The following is an 18,957-nucleotide window of genomic DNA, read 5'->3' as shown; positions in this document are numbered from 1 at the left end:
TACTTACTTTCCTATTTGTGACGATACAAAAAATGTTTGAGACAAAAGTTGTATGATATAGAAGGTGACATACTGTGCTTTTACTTTTTATTTTTAAATGAATACCCCCATATTTTTGTTACATATCCTTGAAGCTGACATTTAGACGTCTTCGAAATGCTATAAACTCGTGCCTTTTGAAGTGTCCGTAATCGAGATATGAACTTTAAAATCCGATATGCCGCCGGCAGTAGAATTACCCGATGTACACCACGACGCGACACATAAAGATGTTCTTCATAATGCCACTATGAAATTTCTGGCGTGTCCAAAATAGTCGATCGTTTCCAAGTAGTCACTTTTGGGCAATTATACCTTGTATTGCTCTGTCGAATTTGAAAGTTTACATCTTGGCAGCGAATGTAGCAAAGGGCACGAGTTTCCAGTGCTTTGAAAACGCTTGAACGTCAGCTAAAGGAGTATGTAACGAGAAATGGAGGCATCCGTTTTAAAAATCTTAATGTCAGCTCTGTTGGATGTTTCAAGATCGTCGCAAGGTGAAACGGATGAAAGCACGGTACCTCGTCCCTGATATCATACAGTTCTTTTCTGACACATTTTTTTTATTTCAAATAAGGGTAATTAAGGATGACAGGGTAAGGCAAGGTATATATACAGGGTGTATCTTAGCTAAATGGGATCACCTAAGCTTCTTAGAGCAAAATTACACTGTTTCAAGGGGCATATGATGGTGGAAAGAATCTGTTCGCAAGTTCATCTCTTTTGTGGAAAAATTCAATATTTAAATATAACTGGCCAAGATTCATGGCAAAATTTCCTGAGTTTTCTTTGATTATTAGCAAAAGCTAAGTTCAAAGATATTCTATGTTTCCACGTGCTCCTCAGAAAATCATAATTATCTGGCATGGAACTATGCTATGGTGAACCAAGGTAATGATCATCGTGACATAGAATGTGGATTTTGATATTTTATATTCTAGAGAAATATGTTTTAATAATTTTTCTATCAGGAAAGATACCACGTTTATATTATTGTAATTATAGTACATATCTGTATAGTAAATGAAGATATAGGTGTTGAATTAAAATTTAGCTTCAAGGAATAAATTACGATAGAAACAAAATGCACAAAGCGTGCACATATACAAAAAGATTATATATAATACATAATACTCGATACGATGAATAGATGTATTACGATATAATACGATATACAATTTCAAATACAGCACAACTTCAAACGCGGAATTATTTGCTCGTACCGATCATGGATCAAATATAAATAGTATCAAATTTGAATACGAGCTTCAGTTTCGTTTTCCAAGAAGGAGCGCGAATTTTTCTTTAAAGAAGAATTAATAAATCAAATCGATAGAGAGCTGGAGCAATAAACGAAGTTCTTCGTGTTCATTCAGGTTCGTAATTGGCTCCTCGTGCTATGGCGAGAACTATTTCCGGGCCACTTGGTTTTCGCGTGTATATCACGGACACTTGAAGGGAAAAGTTTGCTTCAAGGTAACTGGAGCAGGGAATGGAACATGGCAGGTATTTTTAGAAGATCATAAACGAATAATTTTCGATTACAACTAAGAAAACAGCGTTTTGTTCTTAAACCTGAGAGGATAAAATATTGTTCTTATTGGTCTTTAATTTATATAGGATGGACCAAAAGTCACGTCACATGTGTGAATTTCTCAATTGACAAAATTTCCAACGAAGACTGTCTTTATTGGACTACGGACTTCTATGAAAATTCATAATATAACTTAATAAGAGATTTTTATCAATATCTATCCCGAGACTCAACTTGCACAGGAAAGAAAAGTCAATTACGACAAGATTCAGAATCAGACACACGAAAATCACATACGAATACCTCCTAAAAAAAAGACAGAATCTCCAATTTGCAGGTTATGCAATCAGATAATAACCATCATATACCTGCAATATGAATGTAACATGTAGAGATTAATATATATAATAGATAAAAAATACAATCGTACCTGTAACTAACAGTGTAAATAACAAATAATTTATTCCTGTTTTTCATTTAGACTTTCAAATAACAAATAAAATTTATTCAATAATGCCCAACATTGCATATAACGTACCTATTCTACTATTTCAATAGTTAAACTTTCTTCTACTTCTTCATTTTGTACTCTCTTTATGTATTTTCAAGAAAATATACTTCCTTCTATATTTCCAGTCCTACGAGTTAAAGAAATAATCACTAAAATTATCATGTGGGTAAACATTCACTCGTTGTTTAGTACAACACAAAGAAATACAAATCATTATTTTCGCCTTTCTCTGAATAAAAGAAAATTTCTCTATCATCCCAAAGACCATAAGAAAAATTGAGATACTCGTTTGGAACATATTATCATGTAAAAAATTCATGTAAAGATGAAAAATTATCGATAAAAAGAGTACGAATAAATCTTCTACGAAATACCTTCAAATAAAATCTTTAAATAGAATCATCAAACAGAATCTTGAAGAAAAATTATCGTCTAATTAGTTCACATAAAAATTCAGTTATTTTAATTCGATATGATACAGTCGTGATTAAGGTTGTGGCGTTGCATTCGAGAACAGAAGCAAGCTACATGCGATCGGCCAGTAAAAATGCAAATGGAATGAATGGAGCCCATTCATAGATTCGTAACAGACAACGAGGCGTGCAATCTTCGTCGTGAAAGTTACAATCATCTTGGAGAAACTGCCTCCCCACTTATTCTGTTCGAAATGTTCCATCCCTGTCATAGTATTAAAGATTTCTGCTTACAAAATTTGGCGATTTTATAATCAATTGCTTATTTATTTTATCACTCCTTATTATACGTTATTGTTATATTATTTCTGAATATATTTATACGCTATAACAGAGATGTTCCAATGTACTGAGACAATTTTAAAAAATTATCACTAGATTATTACTAGAAAAATTTACTAGATTATTAATGCACAATAATAAGGCTATCACAGGAAAGATCATTTGAATATTAACGAATTAAAATACTTCAAATTAAATTGCTAATATGTTTGGTAAATAATTAATTAAATTGGCAAATGAATGGAATAAAAATTAATCCATTATTCTTTTAAAAAACTCATATATGGTAAAATTCATTTAATTAATATAACCAAGTCTTTTGATAAGATATTAATGTTGAAGTAGTGACGTATCTTGAGTCTAGTTACTCGTTCTTTTCTTGCTCTCATAACCTTTCTTACTTTAAAACATGACTTTTTTGCTCTCCAGACAAACAGGAATATCCATGTTGTTCTTTTGTTTTCCATTAAATCGGAGACGAATGTTACGCCGTGTAAAATTACACGAACCATGGCGTAACACACGAGAGTATATATACAATGACTCGTATACATTGTACTGGTGGACGATACATAAAGAGGTGCCTCGGTCGTCTCATTACTCTTGTGTATAGCCGTGTAGCCGACGTACATTGCTTTTAAGCCAGTTCCACGTATTTAATATTCGATCGACGATAAATCTCCGACAAGCTGGCGAAACGTCCGTCAAAGTGTTGGAGTATATCTCGATATTCATGCCTTGCGCGTTCATTTGATTGGGAAACTATGATAGATTTGCATTTATAGCTGAGTAATTGAATGATGAGAATTCGAATATTTGGTTATGTGAATTAATCGAAATTTTAGGAATATCGAGTACTTGGAATTTGATGGATGTAAAATATTTGGCACTTTGGGGATATCGAGTATTTGGAATTTGGCGAATATGGGACATTCGAAATTTGGGTAAATGGATAAATGGCTAAATATTTGGGATTTTAGGTATACAGAGTATTTGAAATTTGGTGAATTTCAAATATTACAAATTTCTGAAATATTGGATATTTTCAATTAGATTAACATCTAAAATATTCAATGTTTCTTGAGCTTTAAATATCCGTAAATGAATATTAAATACTTGAAATTCTGAATGAATCTGGAGATTCTCAGTTTTATATATATATTTGAATATATGAATTCTATATATAATTATGAACATATAAATAAATAAATATATATTTTTTAAATTTAGTGACTAATAAATATTAAACGTTCTTATTTTATTTTTACTATCCCTCAAATTTTTATACATATCTGTTCCAACTTCTCCCAAAAAATTTTTCTCTTCTTTTTGATCATAAATTCTAGTACTGGATACCTAGTTGTCTAACGGGGATTTTTTCAGAAAACGTCGAGGAAAATATTTTTTGCTATGAGCGGAATCAAAGGGAAAACTGGAGGACCAACGAGAAATTTGGGCCGAGAGGAGACGGTTGTTTCATAAATGTAGGTCGGTTACGAGAAAGGAGAACGATTTTCTCTAGAAGCTGGCTAAGCCACGCGTAACCACCGAGTTCGTTTGTCGCAGAATCTCTTCTTTTCATCTCTTATCTCGTCATATTTTTCTTTTTTTTTTTTTTTTTAGAATTGATCAAGACAACCAAATATCAAAAAATACCTAAACTTCCTTTTCACTGCAATTTCACCACCAATTACCTCCTTTCCTTTTTTTAATTATACAACGTTATAATTTTAAATTTTATTGGGCTCAACAACGTTAAGCTTTCGAATAATCTAACCTAACAGAGAAGAAGAAGAACAGAAACAGAATCTTTCCAAAGTATTCAATAATATACGCATGAAAATACATACAACAGTGTCATTTTAGAGTTAAATTTCCCTAAACTGCCTTATCCTTTGCATGTCAAAGCAGAAAATTCAATCGGGCAAAGGAAAGAGCATTTTCGACCCTGTACACGAGCCTGCAAAGGGCGAAGACTCGGAAGAGAAACAGAAGAGGAAGAGGAATGCGAAAGATCCTCTTCCGTGAAATACGGGTCACACTCGAGAGGATATGCAACGATGGAAGAAAGCCCTGGATATTTCCAATAACGATTCGGCTCTATCTGGAGCACCGGGTGGCTCGTTATCGACGCCGATTATACTCGACTTTACCAAAGGAACAAGGCCTATACAACCTGGATACGTTCGGTTATCCCCGAGGAGGGTTTTTAATAATAGCGAAACACGCAACAATGCCACGTATCGGGCAAACCTGATGCAACCGTAATTTTTCCTCTCTCCTCTTTTTTTTCTTTTTCTCTCTCTTTTTTTTTACGATTCAGGTTGCATCAGGTACATTGGTAGACCCGGTTCGATCGATCTATCGGTTTTTAGCGAATGTCTATTCAATTTGCATCGGTCGAAAGGGACTTGTTATCAGACTTATTAAAAAGCATGAGAAACGAGGGACTTTATCGATGCATTATGGGCTTGGAATGGAAACCGAAGTCGACATCGATTGTGAGGCAGATATTTCCGGTTCCAGGAAGCTTCTTATAATTGTCCGAGGCTAATAATCGTAGGTATAGACGGTGGATTTTCATGCACACTCTATCACAGAGCTAATGATGGTAAATAGATTGCGGACTTTTATACAGGTTTATATAATACGTACGTCTGCGAATATAGGCGAAGAAATGTAATAATAAAAGAAATTGAATTAAACATTCGTCGTATTATTAAAGATATTAAATAGATCCGAAGAGAGAACCCTGTTTGAATTTGATATTAGTCGTTGGTAACTTGAACTAAAAGTTGTATTTTGCGATGCGGTTCAGGCTCCGAAAACCTGGCCAAAACCGAAACGATATTTTACCCATTAACAATCGAAATAACTTGGAAGAGAAATTTCACGAGAAGAGGATGAAAAATTGGAAATCGTAACCGTAAGGCGGAAGTATTACGAAATTTCTGACCTGATACTTTTCATAATGGAATAAATAGTGTCCTATTAGAAGATTTAAGTCGTTCAATTCATTCCTGTGTCAAAGATGACGTAATTTAAACGTCCAAGGAGAACGAGACCGACGCGCGGAAAGATATCTGGATACTGAAAGAAAAATGTACGACCTCGGTACTCAGATTCTTTAGCCAATTTGCTCTTTTATCTGCGGTTTACCGTATCGGAGGATAGACACGGATAACTAACGACAATGAACATTCGTACGAATTCAGTTTCTTTCCGTCATTGACAATTAATAAATCGTTAGTAAAATTTTACAAATTAAAAGTTGTAATTTACAAGACACTGATAAATGCTCTTACACGAGGGTAACAAATTTGCTAATAAGAGAAAATGGAATTTCACAAATAAATTTCATGGTATCTGATTATTATATTTGGCATAAATTAAGGAACAAATTTGTTCAGATTAAGAAACGAAGAAAGATTACTAACGAGAATCTTTTCTCCTCTCATAATTTAATCAATTTTTCTATGCACGTGATAAACTTAAATTACATCCAACGAAAGATACACAATTATCCATTATTATTAATTTTATGAGAGAATTTATTTTAAATTAGATATAATGCTAAATAGTACAGGAATAAATAGGCTTGGGTGAACGTGTTAGAAATGGAATAAAAATTCAATATTAAAACGAAGGAAGAGCACTTTCGTTCCAGTCGATTGGATATCCAAAAAAAGACTTACTTGCAAAGTGTTTCAAAGTCTATCGAAAAGTTTCCTGCAAAACCTGTTCACACGCTTTTTCTCGAGCAAGTACCAGAGAACGTGTTTGAGTATGCGTGCCTAAACTCGATTCCGTCGTATCGACCCTCGAACATATCCCCAGGGGTGGTGTAAGCAAGCCGCCGTATCCAACGAAAGCAAAAAGGGATTCCCCTCTGGGAAATCGATATATTTTCTTCTATTAAAAAGTGATGTTTCTTCTATTTCATACACCTTGCTGGTTCTTAATTGATTTCGAAAAGAAAGCTGTATGTTTTATAATGTACCGAGGGAATTTCTATCTATCAGTATCTTTTAATACAGACTGAAACAAAGATACGGATGTATGGAAACATAGCTATACTATACAGGGTGTCCCAGAATAAACAGGCAATATTTTAGGCGTGACTTCTGCAGATCCGAGCAAATCTCAACAAATATAAAACACGTACGTCTTATCGAGTTTTTCAGAAAGTAATTTCGATCTTTTGCGTGAATGCAAGTCGTTTCAAACGCTCATAAACGGCCGAGTTCGATGACTCTAATCACCCAGCGAATTTCACGCGTTGTTACGAGACGATCGCGTTTCGATTCAAAATTTTAATTTAGATCTAAATCGTTTGAGAAATTTAAATCTAGAAGATAATAATAATAATAATAATTTATTTTTCAGTCTCCCTGGTCATGAAAAGAGACTCGATTTATAATTGTTATATGTTATATGTATTTTTATTTGCCTTGCACTGCGAATCAACTGTACTCTTTTGAATGTAAATCCTATGAATACTAATCCGATCCAAAAGGTTTTAAAAATTTACATTTAAAAGATATTAACGTGATCGGGAACGTTTGAAAAATTAAAATCTAACAGACGTTAGTTCAATCTAAAACATTTCAAAAATTTCAATTTAGAACATGTTAAACCACTGTAAAATATTACAAAAATTTCAGTTCAAAAGATAATAATTCCATTCATATCGAGTTGATCACTGTGGTTTGTCTACCTCGTATAATCCGTAGCAATACCAACGAAACAATTCGCAACGTTCTATGAATCATGCAAATTACGGTAAAACCTTCTAACTTTTACAAATCACTTAACCAATCATATGAAACTATAAAATTGTAAATCGATTTTTAACCGATTTCACGATTTCATCACAGCACACAGATAAGATGAAAAAAAAAAAGAAAGACACGATAGTATCGTATACACTGCGCACGCGTGGATGAAAACGCGTGCGTGTAGGTGGACAGAATCGATGCGTTCGCATGCAAATTACGAGGACCGCTGCGACCAACATGAACGCAACGCGGAAGGATCGAGTTTATTCAAATTCGATGATGCACGACTCTACCACCGTTGCTCGACTTGTATTTCCTGGTCAGTGGATTTTTCGTGTCCGTAACACGATAACGGGTTTCCGCGGAAACGCTCGCTTAATTCGAAACGATCTAGCGGAACGCGGAAGGATCGGGTTCATTTAAATTCGTATATGTTTCACGAGTAAAAATTTTACGAACGCCGGCAACGCTGTTCGTTGCGATACTGCAACGAGAAGAGAAGCTGGTGAAATACGAAATTATACGAAGTATCGCTTTGACGACCGTATGTATTTGACAAGCGTACGATCTGAATTGCCGCGTATTTTTGGAGCGACTGAAAAGATTCAAAAGGTCGGTCGGAAAGTTCGTTCTGATTTACATTTCGATTCGATCTACATTTATTGAATTACGTAGGTGCGATTTTGTTCCACAATCTTTCACCATCTTCCACGCAATTCGAATATTCCATCCTTCGTTATTCATTACAGAGAAAGAAAGGTATATGATTTATATTCAAAAGTATAAAAGTTTATTACCATCAGTTGACTATGAATTTCTAGTTTAAATTTATAGCATCAACTTATAGTTTCAATAAATGATTCGATTTTAATTGATTTCCAGTTCGTTTGAACTGTTTTACTCAAATTACTGGAAAGTGGAGCTGTCTCTTTAATATGTATAACAGCCTTTTCAATTGTTAATCCATTCATTGTTATTCCACTCCTTGTTCACATTGTCATGGATACATCAAAGATAAGAGAGAAAAGTAGTCAGGTTATTTCTTGCTTCTAATCACATATTACATATTTCTTTAGTTTAATTAAAAATTGTTAGTCGAAAATGTATACTCGTGTTTGGTATTATTTCGATCGTACGATTCTCGATAATTCGACTAGAACTTGTTACATCTCGTAACGATATAATAAAGAATAAAAGAAATATATTTTCTTACTTTGGTCATTCGATACCAGATTAAATTACATCGATCTGGATCACAGATAACGCCGAGGTCTGCCTTGATCCTGCAGTTTCAGAAATTGCTAGAGATAACTTCTGGCTATATAGCAGGATAAATTTCTGGCCATATATATCCAGACACTATTATCTTAATAAATGATTTACATTAAAAGGACTGCTTTTTGTATTTTGTTTAAAAGCTACTGAAAATGATAAGTTAGTTATATATTGTCCACCCTGTATTGAATTAAACTGTATATTTGTATTGTACCTTAGAATGAAATTACATTTCAATAATATTCCTACTTAAAAAAGAAGAAAGATAAAATCTGAATAAGATTAAAACTGGCCATATATATCCAGATAGTATTATCTTAATAAATGATTTACATTAAAAGGACTGCTTTTTGTATTTTGTTTAAAAGCTACTGAAAATGATAAGTTAGTTATATATTGTCCACCCTGTATTGAATTAAACTGTATATTTGTATTGTACCTTAGAATGAAATTATATTTCAATAATATTCCTACTTAAAAAAGAAGAAAGATAAAATCTGAATAAGATTAAAACTGGCCATATATATCCAGACACTATTATCTTAATAAATGATTTACATTAAAAGGACTGCTTTTTGTATTTTGTTTAAAAGCTACTGGAAATGATAAGTTAGTTATATATTGTCCACCTTGTATTGAATTAAACTGTATATTTGTATTGTACCTTAGAATGAAATTATATTTCAATAGTATTCCTACTTAAAAAAAGAAGAAAAATAAAATCTGAATAAGATTAAAACTATATAATTTTTATAGCCCAAACTATGACCAATATGTACTATTGCAGCTATCTGTAAATGTAGTTTAACATTTTGTTTTATGTCCACAAAACATGTATGTAAAACCAGGTCCAGTCTCTAGACCATCAGACTGTAATAAATACAGGAATACAATATTACTATAATCAACATGTATTAGATAAAATTCTTGCAGATACAGTGTAGATCTTAGTGTGATATAAAATGAAAGATCTATCTGACAAAAATCCTTTATACCTGTATGTCTCGTAATATTTCTAAAACACCATACTTTTATTCCGAGGGAGTAGAATAAAGAGTGGAGAATGAATAAAGAGAGGGTTAAGAAAGCCTCTGGAGAATCTAAACGCTCATTTGCATCGCGGAGGAGTTAAATAACAGGCCTTCATAGTACACGTAACATGGTACATGCATATAACAGTGATTTCACTATTACCAAGAAAGAGTGTCTCGACGATGTCTTTGGGTTCTTCCAAACAGGATCAGCTCGTTGGAAACGACACTTAAATCCAGTCTGCTCTTTCAATCCGTTCAACGTGTGTCGTTAACATACACACACACATACAACACAATTCTATCTCTTCTCATCGTGAAACCTTTCGCATGTCTCTCCCTCCCTCTCTCTCTCTCTCTCTCTTTCTTTCGCTCTTTTTCACTGTCGTTCTGTTAACACTGCACACACCGTGTTCCGTTACGTTGTTAAGAAGCCCATTATCCAATCTGTTGCAAGATACATAGTATATGTGCACCTGCACCACTCCCATGGTGTCATCGACGTGGATATCAACATTTACCCTCCCTTCTTACTTAGAAGTTCCAAGAACATCGCTACTTTTCCACGCTATTATTTCCCAGATTCGAGGTTTTTACCTGAGATATTCTATAGAATAACACTGTTAAGAGATAGAAGGTACCTAATCAGCAATATAGCGTATACAGTAATATACATAACTAGAATACATAATAGAAACGTACTATATAATAAATACTTAATATTGTAATGGAATATTTTCATCTCATTTTAGGTTTAATTATTTCTGAAAAATATCTCAATCAGATAAAGCTACGTCATTTTCACGCTATGAATTAATCACTTATTAACTGAAAATATGGACATGCATTTTGTATAAAACTCTTGCGTGTACGAAATATCTAGAGTTTATATGTAGAAGGTGAAAGAAATCTTGAAGACTTGATTTGAAGATCCTTTATGAAGGAAATAAATCTTCTACATTTGCTTTACCTCCTATATTTATAAAATATATAATATATATACAAGCTAAAACAAATCTTGTAGATTTCATTTGAAGATCCTTTGCGAAGAAACCAAATCTTCAAGATTTGTTCTACCTTCCATATTTATAAAATATATAATGTATTTAGTAAGGAAAACAAACGTTGAAGATTTCATTTGTAGATTCCTTAGGGAGGAAACAAACCTCCAGAATTTGTTTTACATTCTAAATATATTTTTTACCTTCTATTTTATTATTTACTATAACGCTTGTCTTTCCTCGGGTTACTTACAACATATTTACATTTATATTGTACATTCTAAACTCTTATCTTACTAATTACTTAACTCAATACCTTAATACCTTAAGTAAATATTGACTTCAAAGTATAAATTCTACAAACTAATATTTCCAATACATATAGCATTAGAGTTTTACACAGAATGGATATTGTACATATTTGCGTGCAAACAGACAGGGCAAACTCGAAGAAGTGAGGAAGAATCGAAACGTCGGAAGCTAGTGCAACGTTTTACTATTAAAAATACAATAGAAGCCCGAAGAATTACAAATGCGTCGACTAATCATCGTTCAAAATCTAAAATTTCGAAACACCCTGTATAGAAAGGGAGATGCAGTCAGCAGACTGCGTGAAATATTAGGATGGATTTTGCATTCTCGAGACTCGCATGCACCAGTCCGCGTAACAATGTCACCCCCAGGGGTGAGAATGGTACACCCTCGAATGGCGAGGGGTCGCCATCCACTTTTGAATTACGCTAGATTGTACGGGCTCGGGAAATCAGTTGGGGTGACAACTAGTCTCAGGTTCCTATAGGGTGTCTCTCTGAACTTTTCGTGTCTTTTCTTTTGATATCGAGCTTCTCACAGTGTAACCAATCGTATACAGGGTGTCTCACCTAATTGTTGATAATAGAAACTACTAGAATATTAATAGAAATAAACGTAAATTGTATAAATTACGTACATGGATAATTATGTAAATTTAGAATAAATTATAAGAATATACAATATTTTTGTAAAGCCAAGTTCATGTGTTTGTCGAATATTATTGTGTATTTTTCAATATATCTATATCTTTTCTTATAAAAGCAACGAAAAAGATTATAGTATTATCTGTGTACACAGTAGTAGCAACAGTACAATTCTTATTTCATTTTTGTAAAGCTGGGTTCATTTTTTGGCGAAACTTGGAATAAAAATTTCACTCTTACTACTACTATGTATATAGATAATAATATAATCTTCTCCTATGCTTTTGCAAGAAAAGATATAGGTAATAATTTAAAGATATAGACACTTTTGAGTGAAATAACTTTTCTTGCAAAGCTTGGATGATATTTTATACGTATGTAATGATTATATGATCTGTTACAAGTTCCTATTAATGTCAATTAATGTAACATGCAAAAATCACAGCCTACTGCGTTATGATTTTTGGATCAAATTACATTGATCGTATAAAATCGAATACCGCACGTTATTTCCGATTTATTTATATATATAACACGTAGATTATAATAAAATATGATCGTATTCGGAAGAAATATATCCGGACCATTGAAACATACATAAATTTTGTTGCATATGAAAAGCATTATACTATACTTCCTACTTTCTTATGCAAATGGTCAATCATTATATAGAGGGTCAATATCTGTATACAGAGTGTCTCAGTATTGATGGTACAACCTAGAGGGGGTGATTGTACATGGGAAAATAAGTCGAAAATATGGAAAAAAATTTTTTTCATTTGAGGCTTCGTTTTCACGGAAATCGTCTTTGTATTGCCCTGCATATTACCCTAATGCATTGTAGACTATGGGTCCTTTTACATTTGTGATTCAAGATTTAAGTTAGGTTTAAGACAATTGATTAATAATTAATTTTTTTTTAAATTATTTAACTGCTTTAAGTCGGAGGAGAATGGCAAAGTGACGGTACACGAATCTTCCGCTTTCCTCCACTTGTTCCTAGTTATCTCTCTAAGAAAGCCTTTGCCAAGGCTTCACCGTATGGTTTAGACACAACAGAGATATTTGTCCGTTTCTCTTTTTCCCGTCGAGTTTTATCAAAGAAACAACTACCTCCGTTTTATCGAAGGAACGCTGCTAAAAAGAAAAGTACCATTTGTTTCTGTCCAACGAAATATATATACCAGCATTGCACGACCTAATCCCAATTTCTAATCCTAATCTATCCATTTATGGGCGATCCATAAGCGGTTACATTCCAATTTATCTTTGCGAACCTTCTAACACTAACTTTACAAGGTCTGGTTTCAAAGTTTAATTTAAAATTATACTTTCATTGTTATTTCTGTTGTTCAACTTTATATATATTCTTTATATAAATTCTTATATTATCTGATTAATCGATTTCTCAACTTTTTCCTTCGCTTTCTTCTTTTATTAAGAAATATTCATCGCCTGGCTTATTTATCGCGACTGATCATTTGACCGGTCGACAAATTTACATCTTTTTCTAATGTTCTCTGCCTGGGACCTTAGCTCTGAACTCAAGTAAGATCTAACCACCTATAGTTGCATACATCTAAATGCGGTATGTGTTTGGCTTGGTCGTAAGCGCTTGAATAATCTGACAGAGTGCATGTCAGGTAACGCATAAACACAACGGAGTCTTGTCGAAGACTCTCAAGAAATACTTTTCAAGAATATACTGCCTCTACAATGAGTTCTCTATAGCTAAAACGAAATCTAAATGCAGTATCATTTTGTGAGTCACAGAGTGCAGATAGAAGCCTACGAGAAATCAATTACGACAAAGAGCGAACAAATCTCATAATATTCTAATAATATTCTTATAATAGTCTAATGTTATAAAAAATATATGATGTCGTTTAAAAGACTCAAGGTTGATATATCAGAAGAGATAAGATATTGGAAAATAAAATAGCATCCATCCAACGAGTCTCTTGAAATGTAACGTAATTCATTCAAGACGTTCTTCGATGAAACAGATAGCTAACGAGTTATTTTAGATAGTACTTCTTATTGATTCACCCAGTATAATATATATATAGAGTAAGATATATTAATAACAATTATATATATTCAAGACCACTATACATATAAAGAAGAGAATCTTTGACGTAAAGTGGTCGAGTGTAATACGATTACATAATAAATATATCCGTATAATTAATAGCAAGCCAATGGTTTCATTTTATCGAACGAACTTTACAGCCAGACTACTCTGAAGCTTCAATGAAGTTCCTACTTTAAAAAATGGTTTAACTTCTGCCAGCTTGTACTGCAATATTAAAAAGCTCGACTGCACAATTAGTTTCTCGTTCCTTTCTGTTTTTTCCCTTTTTTTTTTTCTAAAAAATTTCAATGCGGTCTGCGCAGCTTGACCGCGATAACAATTATCTTCCATCCCTTCAAGTAGGAAAAAGAAGGGAGAAAGGGGGAGGTTTGCAATTATGTCGGCTCCATGGTGGAAAACGAGAAATTGTATTGAGTATACTACAAGATGAAATGAATTTCTGTTGTTCAATAATGACTGTGGCAAATTAAAAAAGAAATGGGAAAACGTAATTTCATTAACACTAACCTTACCAGACCCGATCAAATGACTGGTTTCAAAATTTAATTTAAAACTGCACATTCATTGTTATTCCTTTTGTTCATCTAACTTTATGTAAATTATATTATATTATCTGATTAATCAATTTCTCAATTTTTGCTAATGTATGAATTTACATAAAGTTAGATGAACAAAAGAAATAACAATGAATGTGCAGTTTTAAATTAAATTTTGAAACCAGTCATTTGAACAAGAATTTGATTACAATTTTTCTAACCACACGCTGATTCATCCGATCTTCTCACTCGTCCTTCCATACATTATTGCTATCCTTAATCTAGATACACATATTAAGAATCTGCGCTAGATGTTCTTCCTATTCTAAAACTATTGTTTCCACAAGCCACCTCTATTGTTAACAGTCTGCTTATTGCACCTTCTAATCTTTGGTATTTCTTCCATCATTTTTTCCCTTATTCTTTCCATCTTCCTTAATCATTTCTCCACCCATTCCCATCATTCATCCCTTAGAATCTTTTGCGCACTTGCGTTCATTCCTCCTACTGCTGTGCAGTCTTCCATTAAATACTAGATAAGAAAATTAAAAGCTAAAAAGAAACGAACAAAAGTATGGTTAATCAACAAAAACGTATTCTCTAATTTCACGTTATTAAAAGAGCTAAGAACGGATGTATCGAGTGATTATGAACAGTATTTACGTGTGTACGATTCTGCTTTTCAACGTCTATCGGATAAAGTCCCTCTAAGGCCCGTTTTACGCGAAGATGAGATTGTGAGCTGAATGAAGTTGACAGCCCCAGATGCGAATTTCTACGATAAACCAAACAGCCACATTTGTTTGTCCGCATTTGTCCAACCAGACATCCTTCGTTTGCACATCCTTCAAAAAAGAGTTATCGGTTTTTTAGATCTTTGTTTGGTGAAGAATCTTGGAAGAATGTAGTATGAGTGACATAAGAAGCAACGTAGCCAAGTCCATTTCAAGGCCGACCGGTTGAACTTAATAAATACGTATATTATGCCACTACAAGTTGCTGATACATACACTGTAACACGTATAATGTATCATGAAACCTAAGTATCGATGCATGCATCGCAACATGTTTCAACGCGTATAGGGGCCATTACTACTAAAGATAATTTTTCTCCGATTAAATCTCTCGTTATTCTCGATTTCAAATGGACTTCAGGAATTTTCTGTCCGCCTCGGGGAAAAGTTCCCTGACAAAGACGAAGAACCGCGAAACGCGAGCGCAGCGACTGTGCCAGTGGTGAAAAAACCGATATTTTCTTCTGCTTTTTTCCCTTCTGCTCTTCCTCGGTCACAACGGGGTCGTCGATTGTCCCGGTAGCAAACGCAACCACGTGGTATTCCGGAAAAAGGAAAGAAAAAAAAAAAAGAAGGAAATCAGGAGTATTCATGGAACAAGAGCCTTGTAGAATGCACTGGATGCTTTCACTTCGTGGTTGATCCATTCATTTCTGACTGTGTCGATTTCCCTTATCTGACTATGAAACTCGTCCAAATTTCGCAACCAAAAGTCCAGCAGAAAAGAGGATGATTTTACGTGGAAAAATAAGTTGAGAACATGCAACTATGTTTCCTATATGAGATTTCGTTTCTCAGAAAATTAAATTGAAATATTTTTTTAAGAAATCATTGTTTTGCAAGATTTCTTTAGTGTTTGATGAAATGTATCTAGTAGGTGCTTACACATATGTAGACATTCTCCTCGAGTTTTAACAATTTAAGAATTTCTAAAATAAAATGTACAGTACGTGGATATAATATATACGTATATAATATATACGTTCTCCACTATTCAATACAACGCAAAGCAAATAGTTAGCCGTGATCTTTACTAAGTAATTCGTCATCTATTATTTATCACTGAGCCGACTACTGTTAATTGTGCAATAGATATTCCAATAATCCCCATTCAGATCAAAATCATAGAAGCATCATCAGTAGATGATACAAAAACTTCTGCTACAGTTAACACTCCAGCTAACATAAGTGGAATATAATTCTATATATATATGGAATGTATAATCGAAAGACAAACAAACTTATTAAACACGTACGACCTATGTATTGAAAATTATAGCATATTTAGAGTTCCACGACAGAAATAAGAAGATATATTAGCATAACAGTTAATAACCCGATGCATTATGTATCTCATAGCGGAGTAGAAGCGAAAAGAAACCCGGAAAGCAGAGGAATACCAGTTAAAGTAACCCGATTAGTCTAACTCTAAGTGGAAGAAAACCGTAAACTCGGAATAATAAATTTGTTTTATATTTTCTAGTGATTTCATTTTTCCACGAGAAAGATCAATGGCCCAGTTTCGGATGTGCTTCATAAATAAATCTTCCTTAGAATTTTCTGCTGTTGTTGCCGGTTAAAAATTGCGTAACGGAATCGCACCATCTTGGCGACAATATGCTTCGACCTAGATTCGAAGGATTTACCGCGGACCCCATCATTTTTCCTCCTATTTCTTCCGCAAACTTTTAAGGCGTTTTCGCGGGGTGAACGTCGATTGACCTGAATCGCACGCGCCTGGAAAAATGAAGAACAGTAGCATCACAAAGTAGTTTAGAGTTCTAGTGACGATGGAAGTCAGGATACGAAATCACAGGAAAATTCTATACAGCCATTGCGGTTAACACGTAGACTGCCATGCGAATTTATATATATTTCACCTTGGAAGTCACGCTAAATTCAAATATGTACACATCTGATAAATGGACGAAGGAGTATAAGTCAGAATTACTAGCTTTGTAGAGAAGCACCCATAACATTTAAAGTAAAGTGTAAGATAAGGTGTTAGATTTTGAACGTAAAAACTGGTAACATACAGTGGCAGACAAGAAGAAAGTTTAAAATTCATATTTATGTATAATAATCACATACACTACATTATTGGTACCTTTGTTGTACTAAGTTAAGCATTTTTTGTCATGTTAAAGACAGTTATGTGTATTATATTTATTTATAATCTAATTGTCCTTATCGATTGTAACTCTGCTTTCCAAAATTATGGTGTTTTTTCGTACCGCTTATCCTTTAAGTTTTATTCTGTCCTTCACTGTATGCCTCGTCTTATTGCATTTACACAAGACTATATGTACATCATACTCGCTTCAGAAACCTTCTTCTTTTCTTTAAAAACGTTGGCTCTTATATTAATCCCAACTTGATATTTATTTGACCAAACAGTGCTTATGACAATTAACCCTCCGCCTGCAACTTCATTTTTACGTCGTCGGCACACTGGGTCTTTTATTCCATGCAGTCTCTTCTAGGTCTTCGTGTTTTAAGAAATCCCAAAAAATTCTTGAATGTTCTTCCGAGTTTCTAGAATATTGTTAGGCGTTACTTTGATTGTTTTAACCGCTTGACATACAAATGAAATGGAACTCGATACACACTAAAAATACCATTCCATATATTGGGTTGGCAACTAAGTAATTGCGGATGTTGTCATTAGGTGACAGGTAATGACAAAACTACAAACTTAGTTGCCAACCCAATAGTTCAAAATAAAATTACGTATAATTCTTTGCGTCTAGAAGACGTCAACGCCTAAAATGTACGAAAGAAGTGAATGAGACGTCTTTGAGTGCTAAAATTTCAACAAAGATACGAAAAGAATGAAAAATTGCCCGCAAATACAGCAGATGCAGGGTTAAGACGTTTTGCAATAATAATTCGAATAAGGTATAAAACAGTAATGTAGAATATATTAGCGTACTTATGCTGTTGTGACCATAATTTGACTTATACTCTTTTGCCTGCTCATCAGGGAATAAAATTGTAAACTGCAAGAAAGTCTGATCGTAGCAAAATCTCCAGGAGGCAATGCCGGAAAAGAATCGTCCGGAGGTCACACGTGTGTTCATTGACGCACACGCATGGCAAACCGACGGATCGTCCACGAGACTGCAACGACGCAGAAAGCGAAAAAACGAATCGCTGTGACGCGTGAAGGATGCAGAGCAGGATGCAACGAACGAACGTGCAATTCCAGCGAGCGATTCGGTTTCCTGGACAATTCGTCGCGATCGTACAAACGCTTGTTTCGTCTATTTCCTCTTCTTATTCATTTTGAATAAATAGTCGAGGCCCTAAGAAACAATATATTAAAATATTAACTGAATGATTGCGTATAATTATTCGAATATAATCAAATACATTCTATGTTGAATATATATAGTCGAACAAATTTTGATCAATTGTACTCTTCTAATAATAACATTTGTAATATAGATTTCTTGCGGTGGCATAAACTAAAAAGGTTGTTGAATCCTAACCTTACTTTGTAATAAATACAGTAGCGATAGAAGAAAGTTTATAGAACAAGAAGTATAAAAAGACACTATAATTTTACAAGATGCATTTACATTTAATAAGAGCAACAAATAAATAACCATAGTATGGTAAAGAATTTTTAACACACCAGTTACTTATGTTC

The 18,957-nt window shown here is 33.7% G+C and overlaps 1 protein-coding gene and 1 long non-coding RNA gene across 4 annotated transcripts in view; one reads left to right on the top strand and one right to left on the bottom strand.

Annotated features, from left to right (window-relative positions):
* Positions 1–18,957, bottom strand: part of LOC139993071 (uncharacterized) — a 42,028-nt gene that overhangs the window by 18,335 nt on the left and 4,736 nt on the right. The gene's annotated exons all lie outside the window — the stretch shown is intronic.
* LOC139993077 (uncharacterized) lies at positions 18,064–18,642 on the top strand. The gene is made up of 2 exons (XR_011801286.1): positions 18,064–18,203; positions 18,289–18,642. It is a non-coding gene; the product is annotated as an uncharacterized lncRNA (long non-coding RNA).

The sequence above is a fragment of the Bombus fervidus genome, chromosome 12 (genome assembly GCF_041682495.2).
Source record: "Bombus fervidus isolate BK054 chromosome 12, iyBomFerv1, whole genome shotgun sequence".
Taxonomy (NCBI): domain Eukaryota; kingdom Metazoa; phylum Arthropoda; class Insecta; order Hymenoptera; family Apidae; genus Bombus; species Bombus fervidus.
The sequence above is the reverse complement of the archived record's forward strand: the minus strand, read 5'-3'. Positions and strand labels throughout refer to the sequence as shown.